The following is a 17,227-nucleotide window of genomic DNA, read 5'->3' on the forward strand; positions in this document are numbered from 1 at the left end:
CAGTATCCTTCCCCTGGAGTGGGGTGGGAATGGAGATTTTACAGTATCCTTCCCCTGGAGTGGGGAGGGAAGGGAGATTTTACAATATCCTTCCCCTGGAGTGGGTAGGAAATGGGGATTTTGCAGTATCCTTCCCCTGGAGTGGGGTGGGAATGGAGATTTTATAGTATCCTTCCCCTGGAGTGGGGTGGGAATGGAGATTTTATAGTATCCTTCCCCTGCCATGCCCACGAAGCCACGCCCACCAAGCCACGCCACGCCCACAGAACCGGTAGTAAAAAAAATTGAAACCCACCACTGGCGCGTATGCGTGCAAGCTGCACATGCTCACATTTTCGGTGTGTGGCGAACCGGTGGTAAAATTATGTGAAACTCATCTCTGGTGAGGACCAAGCCCAAATCAGCTAGAAACCCACATCTGAGGACGATGGGGAGAGGGTCTCCAGCACGGTGATTTTGCCCACCTTGTTCCAAGCTTCGGTGGCCCTCCTTCTGCTGGGAATCGGGTGGTCTTCGAACGTTCCTTCTGAAAGGATGGATCCCTTTGTCTTCCAAAGTGTTAGGGGGGCTCCAGCAGGACCTCCACCCCTTGTCTCTCTGTTACATGTCTAATCTCCAGAGGCAGACGGTGTTTTTTGGAGTCCTGAGACGTCACCACCCAAGACGCTGGAGAACGAGGTCAGGAACGGGTCCTTGGCCATCCTCCAAGGAACTGTCAGAGGAGCAACGGAGGCCCCGAAGCTACAATCCAGACCCGGCCACATCTATGATGCATCCAGCCCAGCCGAGGAACAGATCACCCCCCCCGCCACCTCCCACCCCCCCCCCGGGCTGGATTTCCCCCTACCCGGGGTTAAGGCTGGTGATAAGAGGCCACCGAGGAGGCTGGAGGGAGCTTTGGCTAATGCCAAAGGAAGAAGAAGACGACGTTTCGTTCCACGCATCACACAGAACGTGGTGGCCACCAAAAGAAATGCATTAAGGCAGTGTTTCTCAACCTTGGTAGCTTGAAGATGGGTGGACTTCAACTCCCAGAATCCCCCAGCCAGCGCCCACAGAGAGGGACTCCTCAGGGTGCCGTCAGCCAGGCAATGTCGGCTGGCGACCCCCAGGGGAAGGGCCTTCTCTGTGGCAGCTCCTGCCCTCTGGAACGATTTGCCCCCGGAGATACGAAGGATATCAGATCTCCAGGTCTTTTGCCGTGCCCTAAAAACTTTTCTTTTCCATCAAGCAGGGCTGGCGTGAACCCCCTCCCCCCTTTTTTACTCTTTTTTAGTTTTTAAATTGTCATTGGGTTTTAATTGACTTGTTTTAAATTTGGGCCAGTTATGTAATTCTTTTAATAATTTTAAATTTTGTATTGGTATGTGTTTTAGTTCTGGCTGTGCACCGCCCTGAGTCCACTAGGAGACTCCACGAGGAGAAGGGCGGTATACAAATTGAATAAAATAAATAAATAAATAAATAAATAAGAAGAAGAGGAGGAGGAGGAGGAGGAGGAGGAGGAGGAGGAGGAGGAGGAGGAGGAGAAGGAGTAGAAAAGAGAAGAAGAAAAAGAAGAAGAGAGGAAGAGGAAGAGGAAGAGGAGGAGGAGGAGGAGGAGAGAAGAAGAAAAAGAAAAGAGGAAGAGGAGGAGGAAGAAGAAGAGGAGGAGGAGGAGGAGGAGGAAGGGGGGAGGAGGAGGAGGAAGAGGAGGAGGAGGAGGAGAAGAAGAGAAGAAGAAAAAGAAGAAGAGGAAGAAGAAGAGGAAGAGGAAAAAGAAGAAGAAGAAGAAGAAGAAGAAGAAGAAGAAGAAGAAGAAGAAGAAGAAGAAGAAGAAGAAGAAGAAGAAGAAGAAGAAGAAGAAGAAGAAGAAGAAGAAGAAGTAGTTACCAACATGTCCCTCTTCTGATCCTCACCATTGAACATAGAATAATAGGGTTGGTAGAAAGGATTTTGGAGGTCTTTTAGTCCAACCCGCTGCCCGTGGCAGATCCTATACCATTCCAGACTTACTCTGGGCTTGATGGGATGGATAGACGCGATCACAGAAAGAATAACAGAATAACAGAAGAGAATAGAGTTGGAAGGGACGCCGAAGGTCCTCCAGTCCAGCTTCCCACCCAAGCAGAAGACTCTCTACCATGTCTGCCAAATGGTTGTCCAACCTCTTCTTGAAAACCTCCAGTGATGGAGCACCCACAACATCTGGAGGCCAGCAGTTCCACTGATTAATCGTTCTCCCTGTTACCAACTTGTCCATCTCCTGGTGCTCACCATTGATGGAACCGTGAAGGTGCCTTGATGCTTTGACGCCTCCTTCAAGGTTGGCCATTGTGGGGAGCCAAAGGGGGAGGGGGATGAGGTTCAGATCTGGTTCAGATCTGGCCCTCCTTTCTCAACAAGGCTCCATCCAAGGTCAGGTTGACCCACAAGAGGCTAGATCTGACCAGGGAAGGTTCCTCCTGAAGGAAGCAGAAGGTTTGGGAACCTTCTTGAGCTTCTCAAAATGAGTCGGAGGCGACATCGTGCCTGGCCCAGCTTTGAGAAGCAGAGTCAGCCCTTGCTGATTCGTTGGGCCAGCTCCACCTCACAGGATACGAGTAACTCCGAGTGGCTGGTGAGTCAAAGAGGAGGACACTGGCTCATGCCCACCAAGGGAGAACGGGTGGGAGGGTGTCTCAGGGATGAGTGGATCATCCTTTCTGGATGAAGGATGCGCCTATTCAGCACATTCACCCTCTATAAAACTGCCATTTTTCTTGGAAACTTTTAAACAGGGGAAGACTTCAACCTCCCCCCCCACCCCCAGAATTCCCCAGCCAGCTAAGCGACCGGTCGTAATTCGAGGAGTACCAAATCACAGCTAGTCCTCGATTTACGACCACCATCGAGCCCAACAGTTCCGTTGTTTTGAGACATTGGTTAAGTGGCGTTGTGCTCCATTTTACGACCTTTCTTGTCTCCGTCGTTAAGGGAAGCTCGCCGCAGGTGGTTAAGTTAGTCACCCGCTTGTTAAGTGAATCCGGCTTCCTCACGGACTTTGCTTGTCAGAAGGTCGCAAAAGGAGATCGCGTGGGCACTGCGACCGTCATAAATGGGAACCGGTCACTAAGCGTCTGAATTTTCATTACATGATCATAGGGACGTTGCAACTGGTCCTAACTGTGGAAAATGGTCATAAGTCACTTTTTTTCTGTGCTGTTGTAACGTTGAACGGTCACTAAACTTCCTTCCTTCTTTTTCCTTTCTTCCTTCCTTCCTTCTTCCTTCCTTTTTTCCTCCCTTCCTTCTTTTTCCTCCCTTCCTTCTTCCTTCCTTTTTTCCTTCCTTTTCCTTCCTTCCTTCCTTCTTTCCTTTTTTCCTTCCTTCCTTCTCTTTTTCCTTCTTTCCTTCCTTCTTCCTTCCTTCTTTTTCCTTCCTTCCTTTTTTCCTTCCTTCCTTCTTCCTTCCTTTTTCCTCCCTTCCTTCTCTTCTTCCTTCCTTCCTTCCTTCTTCCTTCCTTTTTTCCTCCCTTCTTTCTTTTTCCTTCCTTCCTTCCTTCCTTCCTTCTTCCTTCCTTTTTTCCTTCCTTCCTTCTCTTTTTCCTTCCTTCCTTCTTCCTTCCTTCTTTTTCCTTCCTTCCTTCTTCCTTCCTTTTTTCCTTCCTTCCTTCTTCCTTCCTTTTTTCCTTCCTTCCTTCTCTTTTTCCTTCCTTCCTTCCTTCTTCCTTCCTTCTCTTTTTCCTTCCTTCCTTCCTTCCTTCCCTCCCTCCCCAAGCTGGCTGGGGAATTCTGGGAGTTGAAGTCCCCCAGGCTTAGTGGCCAAGGTTGATTTAGAAAGGTCAGCTAAAAATGCGATGGCGAGAAATAAGACAACCGGCTCTTGAGTAATCCTAAATTTATGGGTGTTTCGTCATGCCCGGATTTATTTCCCACCTCCCACTTCATAAACATATATGTATTTTTTAAAAGGGAGATTGGGGAGGAGGAGGAGAAAAAGCGAGGGATCCCAAAGGAACCTCATAAGAGGAGACCAAATGAATCAGGCCGAAAAATTATGATTTTTTCCCCCCCAAAGCGTCTGCCTGCTCCTAAAACAGGCTTGTCTGTTTAGTCTGCTGGAGGGGCAGGCTGAGCAGAGGTGTGGGGCGGTGGGAGGCGTTTCCGGCAACTCCAACCTCGGTCCCAAAAATTATAATTATCCGAGCCCCTCCCTCCCTCCCTCCCTCCCTCTCCCAACTGAGCAGCCGGATTCGGTTCCGCAAATAGCTGCAGCCTCGGAGGAGGTTTGCCTGTCGCCCCTCTGAATGAGGGCACTTGTGGGGATCTGGGGAAGCTGCCAGGGAGAAGGGTCCTCCTCAGTTCAAATATGCTGGGTAGCTATTTTTTTTCAGCCCCTCCCCTCCCTCCAGAATGCAGGCCTCCATGATTAGAAAAGAGGTTGGAAAGGATGGTTATGTCTCTGCATGAGTTACTGCTCTTGCCAGAGTTTACAGATCTTTCTTTCTTTCTTTCTCTTTCTTTCTCTTTCTTTTTCTTTCTTTCTTTCTTTTTCTTTCTTTCTTTTTCTTTCCTCTTTTCTTTCTTTCTTTCTTTCCTTCCTTCCTTCCTTCCTTCCTTCCTTCCTTCCCCCCTCCCCTTCTCCTTCAACCTCTTTCCTCTTCTTCCTCCTCCTCCTGTCCCCCTTTTCTTCTATCTCTTCTCCTTCTCCTCTTTCCTTCCTTTCTTCCTCCTGCCCCTGCTCCACCCTCCTCTCCTCCCCTCCGTCCAGGCGTGAAATGCTCCTGGTTCGGACCGGATCACCAGATCCGGTAGCGATGGCGGCGGGTGGTTCCCTCTGGCCTCCCCACCCCCGTCCAGCTGAGCCATGTGATCATCAGAGGCTTTTTTTTTTTTTTTTACTTTTAAAAGCATTTTTTCCTGCAACCTCTTCAGCCAAAAAAATGCTTTTAAAAATAATTTTTTAAAAAAGCCTCTGACGATCGTGCGGCTCAGCTGGGATCGTCAGAGGCTTCTAAAACATGGCGCTCACATGTAACACCTCTTCTTCGCGAGCTACACTGGCTTCCGGTGGCCTTCCGAGTGCGCTTCAAGGTGTTGGTTCTTACCTTTAAAGTGCTCCATGGCTTAGGACCTGAGTACTTACGAGACCACCTGCTGCAACCGATAACCTCCCACCAACCAATACGCTCTCACAGAGTAAGTCTACTCATCGTACCATCATTAAAACAATGTCGTCTAGTAGTTCCAAGGGAGAGAGCCTTCTCTGTGGGGGCACCTACTCTTTGGAACAAAAACCCCCCCCTGGAATACGAATAATCCCAGATCTTCGCACTTTCCGACGTGCCCTGAAGACCTTTCTCTTTCAACAAGCAGGGCTAGCATAAACATCTAAATTCTATGCCAAGGTCTTAGCAGATACACCAAGTTGACTCAATTTATTATTTACTGTTTATTTAAAAAAAAAAAATTATTATATGTATATGAAATCTTAATCTGTTCACCGCCCTGAGTGAGAAGGGCGGTATAGAAATTCAATAAATAAATAAATAAATAAATAAATAAATAAATAAATAAATAAATAAATAAATAAAAGCATTTTTTTCTGCAACCTCTTCGGCCGAGCGGGTGCACAGAGAGAACCGGTAGTAAAGCCAGTTAGAAGAACCCACCACTGGTAGAGTCACCTCCTTCGAACAGGAGGATAGATAGAAGATATGGAGGAGGGAGCCCAGACAGAATCTACCAAGGTGCCCAAATGGCATTTCTCCCCTTCCCCAAACTCCTTTTTTCCTTTCTCTTTTTTTGATGGGATCCAGCTTTGTAGATTCTCCTCCAGGGCCCCGTGTGGGCAGGACTGGGACTTGCCGCCGAGTGGGACAAGGACGGTCGGGGGCTATTTTAAACCTGCAGCAGCCGAGAGGAAACCAAACTGCTTCTTTTGGCAAAACCTGACTCTATTTTCCAAACCGAATCTGCAGCCGGCCCGAAGAGGCGGGCCACCGGCTTCCCCCGGTCTGCCAGGATGGAGTGTCTCTCTCTCTGTTGTGCCAGTGTGTTTCTCTCCCCACACTTATACACCAAAAGTGGCTGAGACCAGACACCGGGCTCCCCGTGGGATGAATGGATCCTTCTCTGGGTCAGACAGTGATGGATTACACCGCAGGGTGGAGCCGAGTGCGAGGGAGGGCTTGAGTCGTTGAGGGCAGGAAATTTAACCCAGTTTTGGTTGGCTGGGGGCTCCGAGAGGGCAGGTATGGCCCTTCCATGGTGAGAATTCAGTTTTGGGGGGGAATTCCCTTCCGGAATTGAAATCGGAGCGCCTGATTCCATTAACGTTGCTCTGTTCATCCAGATGAATATCACAGTCTTGGGACTTAAGTCTAGTTTAGCATCGTCGTCATGCCATAAAAGGGAAAGGGAAAGGTTCCCCTCGCACATATGTGCTGGTCGTTCCTGACTCTAGGGGGCGGTGCTCATCTCCGTTTCAAAGCCGAAGAGCCAGTGCTGTCCGAAGACGTCTCCGTGGTCATGTGCCCGGCATGACTCAACGCCAAAGGCGCACGGAACGCTGTTACTTTCCCACCAAAGGTGGTCCCTATTTTTCTACTTGCATTTTTTACCTGCTTTCGAACTGCTAGGTTGGCAGAAGCTGGGACAAGGAACGGGAGCTCACCCCATTACGTGGCACTAGGGATTTGAACCGCTGAACTGCCGACCTTTCGATCGACAAGCTCAGCGTCTTAGCCACTGAGCCACCGTGTCCCATATCATGCCATACCCCAGCATAAAAAGCAAACAAAACGAATGACATCTTCATGGTTTGGGACTGGGCTACCTGAAGGACCCTCTTCTCCCTGGCTGTTCTACCTGTCCAGTTGGGTCCGGCAGGATGGACATATTACAGTCCCGTGGTTTAGTGGTTAAGGCACCAGGCTAGTAAACTGGACAAGGTGAGTTCTAGTCCTGCCTTAAGATAAGAAAGTGGCTGGGTGATTTTGAGCCAATCACCAGGTGACAGTGAGTTCTAGTCCCACTTTAGGCATGAAAGCCAGCTGGGTGACTTTTGGCCAATTGCTAGGAGATGGTGAGTTCTAGTTCCACCTTAGCCATAAAAGTTGGCTGGGTGACTTTGGGCCAGTCACCAGGTGACGATGAGTTCTAGTCCCACTTTGGCCATGAATCCGAGTGACTTTGAATGAGTGTCTCCCCCCTCCTCTCTCTCTCTCCAACCCACCTTACAAGACTGTTGTTACGGGGAAATAGGAGGAAGACAGTATGCTAGATACGTTTGTCACTTTGAGGCATTTGTCAAACTAATAAAAAATGGGCTAGTAACCGGTCACCAATCGTTCCAAAACTGAGACAGCAAAAACCAACATGCCCACGAAAGGATGCAGCTGGAAACTCTGCAGATGGCTTGGTGGGCACACAAAAACGCCGTGTGCCCCGTTGCGAGGAGCCGATTACGGAGAATCCCGAAGAACCGGAGGCGCTCGTTTCTTCCTCGGTATCCGAGAGGAACCAAGTGCTTTCCACTGACAAGGCTGTGCGCGCCTGACTTCGCACGATCTCCAAGGGGTTGAGAGGAGAGGAGTGGGGGGGCCCAAGACGCAGGATTTAAAAAAATAAAAATAAATAAAAATAAAAAAAACGGGCCTTCCCGTGGCTGAATCAGCCTTGCCAGGGAACTCTGCCACGTTGGGGCAAAGAATGCCTCTGTTCTTGCCTGCGTGGGAGGAGCCCCCCCCTCCCATACACATACACACACACACCCGTCTTATCTGCAGTGTTTACTCAGCTGCCTCCCTGCCTCCTGTGGTCCAGCAGCACCTCTCCAAGGTGTGTGACTCACTCCCTGCGCTGGGAAGGGGGGGGGCCCTGGGGCTGGGAACGAGGCAGGTGACTCAAGAGCCCACGGTGTAATTTCAGGCTGTAAAGAGGTATCATTAAAACTGCCCACGGATGATGGAAATAGCCCCAGGGTCCTCTCCGACACGGGGCCGGGCCCCGCAGCCGGGCCTAAACAAAGAGGGAGCAAAGGGATGGGATGGGAAAACAAACTCTGGGGTCACCCACCTACATCTCCGTTTCCAACAACTACCCGTTCCTACTTTGTTCACAGCTCGCCTCGGATTGGCTGCTGCCTTCGTCTGCATCCTGCCACGGAGGCCTCGGACTCGCTCCAGGATGCTTATATTAATCCCATTCCAAAATCCCCCCCAAATTCCCCCAGCCGGCATGCTTTTCAGATCAGAATCAAAACAGAGCTGCAAGGGGCCTTGGAGGCCTTCTAGTCCAGCCCCCTGTAGGAGATCCTACAGTAGTGGCCCAAATTGTGGAAACCTTTTGGGAAAAGTGTATTTTTGAGGTTTGATGGCTAATAACACCTCTTTCTTTCTTTCTTTCTTTCTTTCTTTCTTTCTTTCTTTCTTTCTTTCTTTCTTTCTTTCTTTCTTCCTTCCTTCCTTCCTTCCTTCCTTCCTTCCTCTTTCTTCCTTCCTCTTTCTTTCTTTCTTTCTTTCTTTCTTCTTTCTTTCTTCCTTCCTTCCTTCCTTCTTTCTCTTTCTTCCTTCCTTCTTTCTTTCTTTCTTTCTTTCTTTCTTTCTTTCTTTCTTTCTTTCTTCTTCTTTCTTTCTTTCTTTCTTTCTTTCTTCTTTCTTTCTTCCTTCCTTCCTTCCTTCCTTCCTTCCTTCCTTCCTTCCTTCCTCTTCTTTCTTTCTTTCTTTCTTTCTTTCTTTCTTTCTTTCTTTCTTTCTTTCTTTCTTTCTTTCTTTCTTTCTTTCGTTTCAAGATAATCCTATTCCACTGCTGGAATGGCCTGGGAAGAGCCCAGACCTTCACCCAATTAAAAATCTATGGAGCCGACTAAAGAAACTTGTTAGTCAGAAGCAACCCAGCAATAAAACCCAGTTAATAGAAGCCATCCTTCAATCTTAAGTTTCACATTATAGCAGCTGCAGAACAAAAAGACTTGGTTCACTCCATGGGAAGACGTTGTAAGGCCGTCATTCATGCTAAAGGTTACCCAACGAAGTATGAACTGACGTGGTGATCATTTTTGTATATCTCGTTTTTTCTACGCGTTTCACTTTTCTTCTTTATACTGTAACTGCTGTTCTAATAGCAAATCCTTCATCAAAGTGATTGCATTACATTCTCAATTAAATTATCTTTCCCTTGATATATAATTTGATGGTGCTCCCCCGCCCAAAAAAAGTGGTGTTATTATCATAGCTAGTTTTACAAAATACACTTTTCCCAAAAGGTTTCCACAATTTTGGCTACTACTGCATACTATTTTAGACAGTTTCTTCTTAAAAACCTCCAGTGGTGGAGCAACCACAACTTCTGGTGGCAAGCTGTTCCACTGGTTAATTTTCGTCACTGTTAGGAAGTTTCTCCTTAATTCGAGGTTGCTTCTCTCCTTGATTAGTTCCCATCCATTGTTTCTGGTGCTTTGTAGAATAGATTGACCCCCTCTTCTTTGTGGCAGCCCCTCAAATACTGGAATACTGTTATCAGGAGCCTTGGTAGTACAGTGGTTTAATGCACCCTGTAATTAACACAGCTGCCTGCAATTTCTGCAGGTTCGAATCTTACCAGGCTCAAGGTTGACTCAGCCTTCCATCCTTTCTAAGGTAGGTGAAATGAGGACCCAGTTTGTGGGGGCAAATAAGCTGACTTTGTATAAATATACAAAAGTATGAAGGCTATTGCTTAACGCACTGTAAGCCGCCCTGAGTCTCCGGAGAAGGGTGGCATATAAATCAAATAAAAATAAAATAAAATAAATAAAAATCACGTCCCCGCTAGTCCTCCTTTTTTCTAGACTAGCCAAACCCAAATCCTGCAGCCGTTTTTCCTAATGTTTTAGCCTCCAGGCTTTTAATCATCTCAGTTAGAGGGGTTTGACTTCAGCTCCCACAATTCCCCAGCCAACCTGCTTTAAAATGAGTGGCAGAGCCAACCCCGCTTCCTTCTAACCCTGATGATGAAACCTAGCTGGGTCATGAAACGTCTGCAAGAAAGCAACCCCCAGAAAAGGTATCTTCTAACCAGGCTGTGGGAAAGCAACCAAGATTTTAGATAATAAAGAGATCAAGAGCAGAGAAGAGTTTCCTGGAAGGAATTAACCAGAGAATAATTCTCTTGAATTTCGGAGTTGGCTGATCTTCCGCCATGATTTAAACATCGAGAAGTCCACCCTTGGGGGGGGGGGGGGAAACGTTCCTCGGACTCCGAAAGTTGTAGCACAGCCAAACCTGACTCCCACATGCTCCTGGGAAACAGGGCGACGAGCGAGGCAAACAAACGGTTGTATCAAACCACAAGCGTCTTCCAGCCGAAGGGTACCCTGCAATCTTCAAAGCCGGTGACCTCAGCTTGTTAGAAATTTCTCTCCTTCGCTCCTGGAAATGCAGAAACACGGATCCAGGCTGCTGGATGATGCAAGCCATTAGGCCAGGGTATTGCAAGGAGCAAGAGTGGATTGTACAGTTAAGAGGTTTGGGGGGGAGGAGGAGGAGGAGGACGGAGAGCCAGATTCAAATCCTCCCCTGGGGTCGCCGAATGCACTCAGTGACTCCTGATCTGCCATCTTTCTAAAACTTCAACTTTAGATCTCGTCGTACAGGGGAATCCTGGACTCGCAATTGCTTGTTTAGCGACCGTTCGAAGCGGACAACGGGACTGAAAAGAAGTGACTTGTTTCTGGACTTCACATCTCGCAGTGTGAACTTGTACACACAACCTGCAGAAACTAACTCTCTTTAGGCAATTCCTTGATTTACAACCATCTGTTTAGCAAACGTTCAAAGTTGCGCTGAAAAAGCTGGCTTACTTCCTCATATTTAAAACTGTCACAGCAGAATCTTTTTTCTTTCTTTCTCTTTTTTTTCTTTCCTTCCTTTTTTGTTTCTTCTTCCCTCCTTCAATCCTTCCCTCCCTCCTGTCTTTTTTTTTTCTTCCTTCCTTCCTTTTTTCTTTCCTTTCTTCATCTTCCTTCCTTCCCTCTCCTGTCTGTGTCTGTCTTTGTGTCTTTCTTTCTTTTTCTTTCTTTCTTTCCTTCCTTCCTTTTTTCTTTCCTTTCTTCTTTTTCTTCCTTCCTTCCCTCTCTCCTGTCTTTGTGTCTGTCTATGTGTCTTTCTTTCTTTTCTTTCTTTCTTTTCTTTTCTTTCCTTCCTTCCTTTTTTCTTTTTTCTTCATCTTCCTTCCTTCCCTCTCTCCTGTCTTTGTGTGTCTTTGTGTCTTTCTTTCTTTCTCTTTCTCTCTTTCTTTCTTCTCTTTCTTTCTTCTTTTTCTTTCTTTCTTTCCTTCCTTCCTTTTCTTTTCTTTCTTCATCATCCTTCCTTCCCTCTCTCCTGTCTTAGTGTCTGTGTGTCTTCCTTCCTTCCTTCCTTCCTTCCTTCCTTCCTTCCTTCCTTTCTCACATCTGCGCCTTTGTTCACTCTGCCGGTGCACAATTCAGCCTCTGGAAGAATTCGGCGTTTGCTTCCTGTACAGGTAGTCCTCGACTTACAACAGTTCATTTAGTGACCATTCGAAGTTTACAACAGCACTGAAAAATGTGACTTGTGACCGTTTTTCACGCTTATGACCGTTCCAGCCTCCCCGTGGCCACATGATCAAAACTTGGATGCTTGGAAACCGACTCATATTTATGATGGTCGCAGCGTCCTGGGGGCACGCGATTTCCCCCACCCCCCCACCCCTTTTTGCAACCTTCGGACAACCCAAATCAACGGGGAAGCCAGATTCACTTAACAATCGTGTTACTAACTTAAGAGCTGCGGTGATTCGCTTAACGACTGCGGCAAGAAAGGTCGTAACGTGGGGCAAAAATTCACTAAACCAATGTCTCCCTTAGCCACAAAAAACGGGGGCTCGATTGTGGTCGTAAGGCGAGGACCGCCTGTGCAAAACAGGCTTCAAGCGTTGTGAAGCCACAGGTTGATTGCAGGAGCTTCCAGTAAAAAAAGCAAAAGCGCAGAAGGGACCTTGACGGCTTTCTCTGCCCAAAATACCTGTTGCACAGACATGCCCGATTTTGCATAATTGCCGGTATTGCAACACCCGCCCCCTTCCCTGCACAAAGGCGCTCTCTTTTGGGAAGCACACGAAGAAGAGGACGTGACAACGATCATCCATCCCGCCCCCCCCCGTCCATCCCACCTCTTTGCCTTTTCATCTGCTTGGCATCCTCGTTCATTTGTTCGTTTTATATCTCACCGTTATTGTTTTGGAGCTGAGAAGCAGGGGCAGCCAGCACCCCCCCAAAAAAAAGCGCAGAGAAGAGCAACCCAGATGATTAGGGGACTGGAGGCTAAAATAGACGATGAACGGTTACCAGGAACTGGGGGGATGTCTAATCCAGGGGTGTCACACTCAATTTCACTGAGGCAGTGGTGAAATCCAATTTTTTTTTTTACTACCGGTTCTGTGGGCGTGGCTTGGTGGGCGTGGCAGGGGAAGGATACCGCAAAATCGCCATTTCCTCCCCACTCCTGGGGAAGGATATTGCAAAATCCCCATTCCCTCCCCACTCCAAAGGAAGGATACTGCAAATCCCCATTCCATCCCCACTCCAAAGGAAGGATACTGCAAAATCCCCATTCCATCCCCACTCCAGGGGAAGGATACTGCAAAATCCCCATTCCATCCCTACTCCTGGGGAAGGATATTGCAAAATCCCCATTCCATCCCCACTCCATTGATACTGCAACATCTCCATTCCCACCCGACTCCAGAGGAAGGAGGCAGTGGTGAAGGAGGCAGTGGTGAAATCCAATTTTTTTTTTTACTACCGGTTCTGTGGGCGTGGCTTGGTGGGCGTGGCAGGGGAAGGATACCGCAAAATCGCCATTTCCTCCCCACTCCTGGGGAAGGATATTGCAAAATCCCCATTCCCTCCCCACTCCAAAGGAAGGATACTGCAAATCCCCATTCCATCCCCACTCCAGGGGAAGGATACTGCAAAATCCCCTTTCCCTCTCCACTCCTGGGGGAAGGATATTGCAAAATCCCCATTCCCTCCCCACTCCAGGGGAAGGATACTGCAAAATCTCCATTCCCACCCCACTCTAGGGCCAGCCAGAGGTGGTATTTGCCGGTTCTCCCAACTGCTCAAAAATTTCCTCTACCAGTTCTCCAGAACCTGTCAGAACCTGCTGGATTTCACCCCTGCATTGAGGGCTGCATGAGGGTTGTGTTTGACCTTGGGTGGGTGGGGGTGGGGTGCGTGGCCAGGGTGGGTGTGGCCAGCATGACATTACTTGTGTTGGGGGGGCACCTCTGGCAGCCTGAGCGCTCTGCCAGCAAAAATGGGCTCCCAAGCTCCGTTTTCGGCTGGGACAGCCTCCTGCAACCCTCTGCCAGCGAAAACGGGGCTCGGGAGGCCCACCCCAACCTCCGTTTTTGCTGGCACAGGCCCCGCGTGTTGGTCTTTTGCTGTTTCCAGGGTGGCCCCAGGGGACAAATCTAAGCACCCCACATGCCGGATGCAACCTTGAGTTTGACACCCCAGTCTAGTTTAATGAAAAGGGGGTGACGTGATAGCCATCTTCCAATATTTCAGGGGCTACCACAAAGAAGAGGGGGTCGACTTATTCTCCAAAGCACCAGAAGGCAGGACGAGAAGCAATGGGTGGAAGCTAACCAAGCAGAGAAGCAACCTGGAACTAAGAAGAACTTTCCTGACAGTAAGAACAAATTCATCAGTGGAACAACTTGCCACCGGAAGGATGGCAACTAGAAGACCTCTGAGGTTCCCTCCCCCCCCCTTCTCCACTCTGTTCTTCTGTTACCTCATGGGGAGTGGGATTAAATGAATGGAGCTTCGAGTCCTTCATTCTGCATTTTCACAGTAAATAAGAGTTGAAATTTACTATTCTTTTTATTTTTTTAATTGTACACCAACCAGAGTCCCTCTGTTGAGTGAGATGGGTGGCCAAGAAGAGACAGGACAGATACCGGTTCAGAATCATAGGGGGTGGGGGGTGGGGGAATCTCCTGCCAATTGGGCAGGGGGATGGACTACAAGACCTCCGAGGTCCCTTCCCAACTCTGCTTATTCTGCTTCGTACTCCTTCCCTGCTCCTTCCGGTTCAGCCAAAATCTGTGACTCAGGGAAAACGCTCCAGGCCCACGGGACAGGGAGGGGAGGGAAGGGAAGGGAAGGGAAGGAGGGAGGGGTGGCGGGAATACCCTCCGCTGGGCCGAGACAGCATCCTGTTTGCAAAGTAATCCACACCAGCCCCAGAGCGAGAAAACAGCAGCAGCAGTGCCAGGGAGAAGTCGGCCTCTGTACCAGCAGGCCGAGGCCTGAGGGTTGCCAAGGGAGGGATTAATCATTGGGGGGTTCCCCGCGGATCTCCCCACCGCCTCGCCACCTCAAGGGAAAGTGGCGTGAGATCCAGCTCTGAGTTGGCAAGAGAGGCCTGCTTGTTGTTTTTTTCCTTGTCCCGGGACGGCAGGAGAGTTGCTGGGTTGAAGCGCCCACGGGGTTCCGTTGCAGCTTGCCGAGAGACTCAACCCGCTGCCCGGCCTCTGTGGCATTTGGCAGAGCCACATTGGAAGCTGGCAGGCCGCCACGTTGGCAGGAAGGAGCCTCCCCCTGGAACGGCCTTACGAAGGGCCCGGCCGGCTCCCAGCTGTTGGCAGAGGATTTTTGCAGAAATTAAAATTACTCGGGGGGTTGTTTTTTGGGGGGCGAGGTTGGGGTCTTACACAACAGTTTTTGGGGGGGGGGCAGATTCACAAGCGTTCTCCTCTTTGGGTGTTTTCAGAGATATTGCTAGGCAACGGAATGCCTGGCCATGCGGCTAGTCCTCAGTGAGTCCGGCACTGGAAAGGTAGAAGAGGGAATCTGGAATTTTGGGAGGCCTCGGCCAATTTTAGCAGGGGAGGATAAATGCAGGTAGTCCTTGACTTACAACCCTTCATTTAGTGACCGTTGGAAGTTACAGCAGCACTGAAAATAAGTGACTTATGGCCATTGCAGCAACCTCCGTGGTCAGGGGATCAAAACTCAGGCGCTTGGAAAACCGACTCATATTTATGACGGGGCCCCGCCATTCCCTTTTTGCGACCTTTTCTGACCAGCAAAGTCAAGGAGGAAGCCACATTCACTTCGCATTCATGCGGCTAACTGAACAACTGCACTGCTTCGCTTAACAACCATGGCAAGAGATGTCGTAACATGGGTCAAAATCCACTGTCTCGCTTAGCCAGAGAAACGCGGCGCTCAATTGTGGTCGTAAGTCCAAGACAACCTGTAGCGTCTTCAATAAAATCTGAGCCTTCTTCTTCTAGCATAGTGTTTCTCAACCTTGGAAGCTTGAAGATGGGTGGACTTCAACTCCCAGAATCCCCCAGCCAGCAGCGCTGGCTGGGGGATTCTGGGAGTTGAAGCCCACCCATCTTCAAGCTTCCAAGGTTGAGAAACACTGTGTTAGAGGCTGACTGAGAATCCCCAGAGACTTGTGTCGCGTTAAGAATTCTCCCGGAACCAAAGTTTCCGCAGCCATGATTCCCGCCCGGAGCGTCATCCCAGAGGCCCCGCCCAGGAACCGGAAGTCACTGGGAGAAAGAGCAAGACCTCAGGAGGAGGTCTCCTTGAGAGTAAGACTTGGGGCTAATTGGCCACTCCCTTAGCCTATTTAAGGAGGAACGCCGACTGAAGCAAGTTGTAGAGAACAACTTTAGTTCACTCTCCTTCGCGTCTGGATTCTCTGCGAATTGCTTCTGGGCTTTCTGCCAACCTTAGTAAAATTGTGATTACTTTATCTTTGGTTTCTTGTAGGCTGTTAAGAAAGTTTATTAACAGCCTTTGTTTGGAAGAGACTGAGTTATTTTAGTAAATTTAAGTTTGGTACAGACTTTGTGTGTTTGCTCTGTTCTTTGGGGTCCGTGGCTGGGGCAGAACACGTGCATGCACACCAGAAACCGGAAGACCAGGTGGCCGGCATACATGCGTGCACTGGAAATCGGCAGATCATCTTCCCGGTGCACGCATGCACACTGGGCGCTGCTCTTCCGGTTTCCTGCACGCTCCCGTTTTGGCACTTGGTGCTGAAATTTACGGGACCGCCTACTACCACCAATAGCCTCCCACCGGCCAGTACGCTCTCATAGAGAGGGACTCCTCCGGGTGGCGTCAGCCAAACAGTGTCGACTGGCGGCCCCTAGGGGGAGAGCCTTCTCTGTGGGGGCACCTACCATCTGGAATGAGCTCCCCCCGGAGATACGGAGGATCCGGGATCTGCGCTCCTTCCGCCGTGCTGTGAAGACCTTTTTATTCCATCAGGCGGGCTTGGCCTAATTTCTTCCCTTTTTAAATATGTAAATTTTAATCTGTTTTTAAATTATTGGGGTGCTTTAATCTGTCTGGGCCAAAATGATTTAATTTGATTTTATCTGGTTTTTAAATTTTTTGTATTTATGTATTTTATTGTTGGCTGTTCACCGCCCTGAGTCCTTCGGGAGTAGGGCGGTATACAAATCAAATAAACCTAAACCATAAACCTAAAAGTTTCGCAAATGGTGTACTAGAGGCCTAGATCATTCGAGGCTTCGACAAGTGGCTGTCCAGTCTCTTCTTTAAAACCTCCAGTGTTGAAGCATTCACAACTTCTGGAGGGAATCAGTTCCACCGGTTAATTGTTCTGTCGGGAAATTTCTCCTAGAATTTTTTTTTTTTTTTAATTGGCCAAGTGTGATTGGACCCACAAGGAATTTGTCTTGGTGCATAAGCTCTCAGTGTACATAAAAGAAACCATACGTTCGTCAAGAATTATAAGCTATGATTAATGATAGTCACAGGGTACAAATAAGGAATCAAGAAACGATCAATATCAATATCAATCGTAAGGATCCAAGCAATAAAGTTACAGTCATGCAGTCATAAGTGGGAGGAGATGGGTGATAGGAACAATGAGAAGATGAATAGTAATGCAGACTTAGTGAATAGTTTGACAGTGTTGTGGGAATTAGTTGTTTAGCAGAGTGATGGCATTTGGAAAAATGTCCTTGTGTCTTGTTGTTCTGGTGTGCAGTGCTCTATAGCGTCGTTTTGAGGGTAGGAGTTGAAACAATTTATGTCCAGGATGCGAGGGGTCTGTAAATATTTTCACAGCCCTCTTTGCAGTATACAGGTCCTCAGTGGAAGGCAGGTTGGTGGCCATTGATTTTTTTCCTTAGTTCTAGGTTGCTTCTCTCCTGGTTAGTTGGGTTAGGAATACATTTGGGGTTGGATCATAAAATCGTCA

Source organism: Pituophis catenifer, unplaced genomic scaffold (assembly GCF_029215685.1).
Source record: "Pituophis catenifer annectens isolate HBS135680 unplaced genomic scaffold, rPitCat1.0.hap2 SCAF_9, whole genome shotgun sequence".
NCBI classification, from domain to species: Eukaryota; Metazoa; Chordata; class Lepidosauria; order Squamata; family Colubridae; genus Pituophis; species Pituophis catenifer.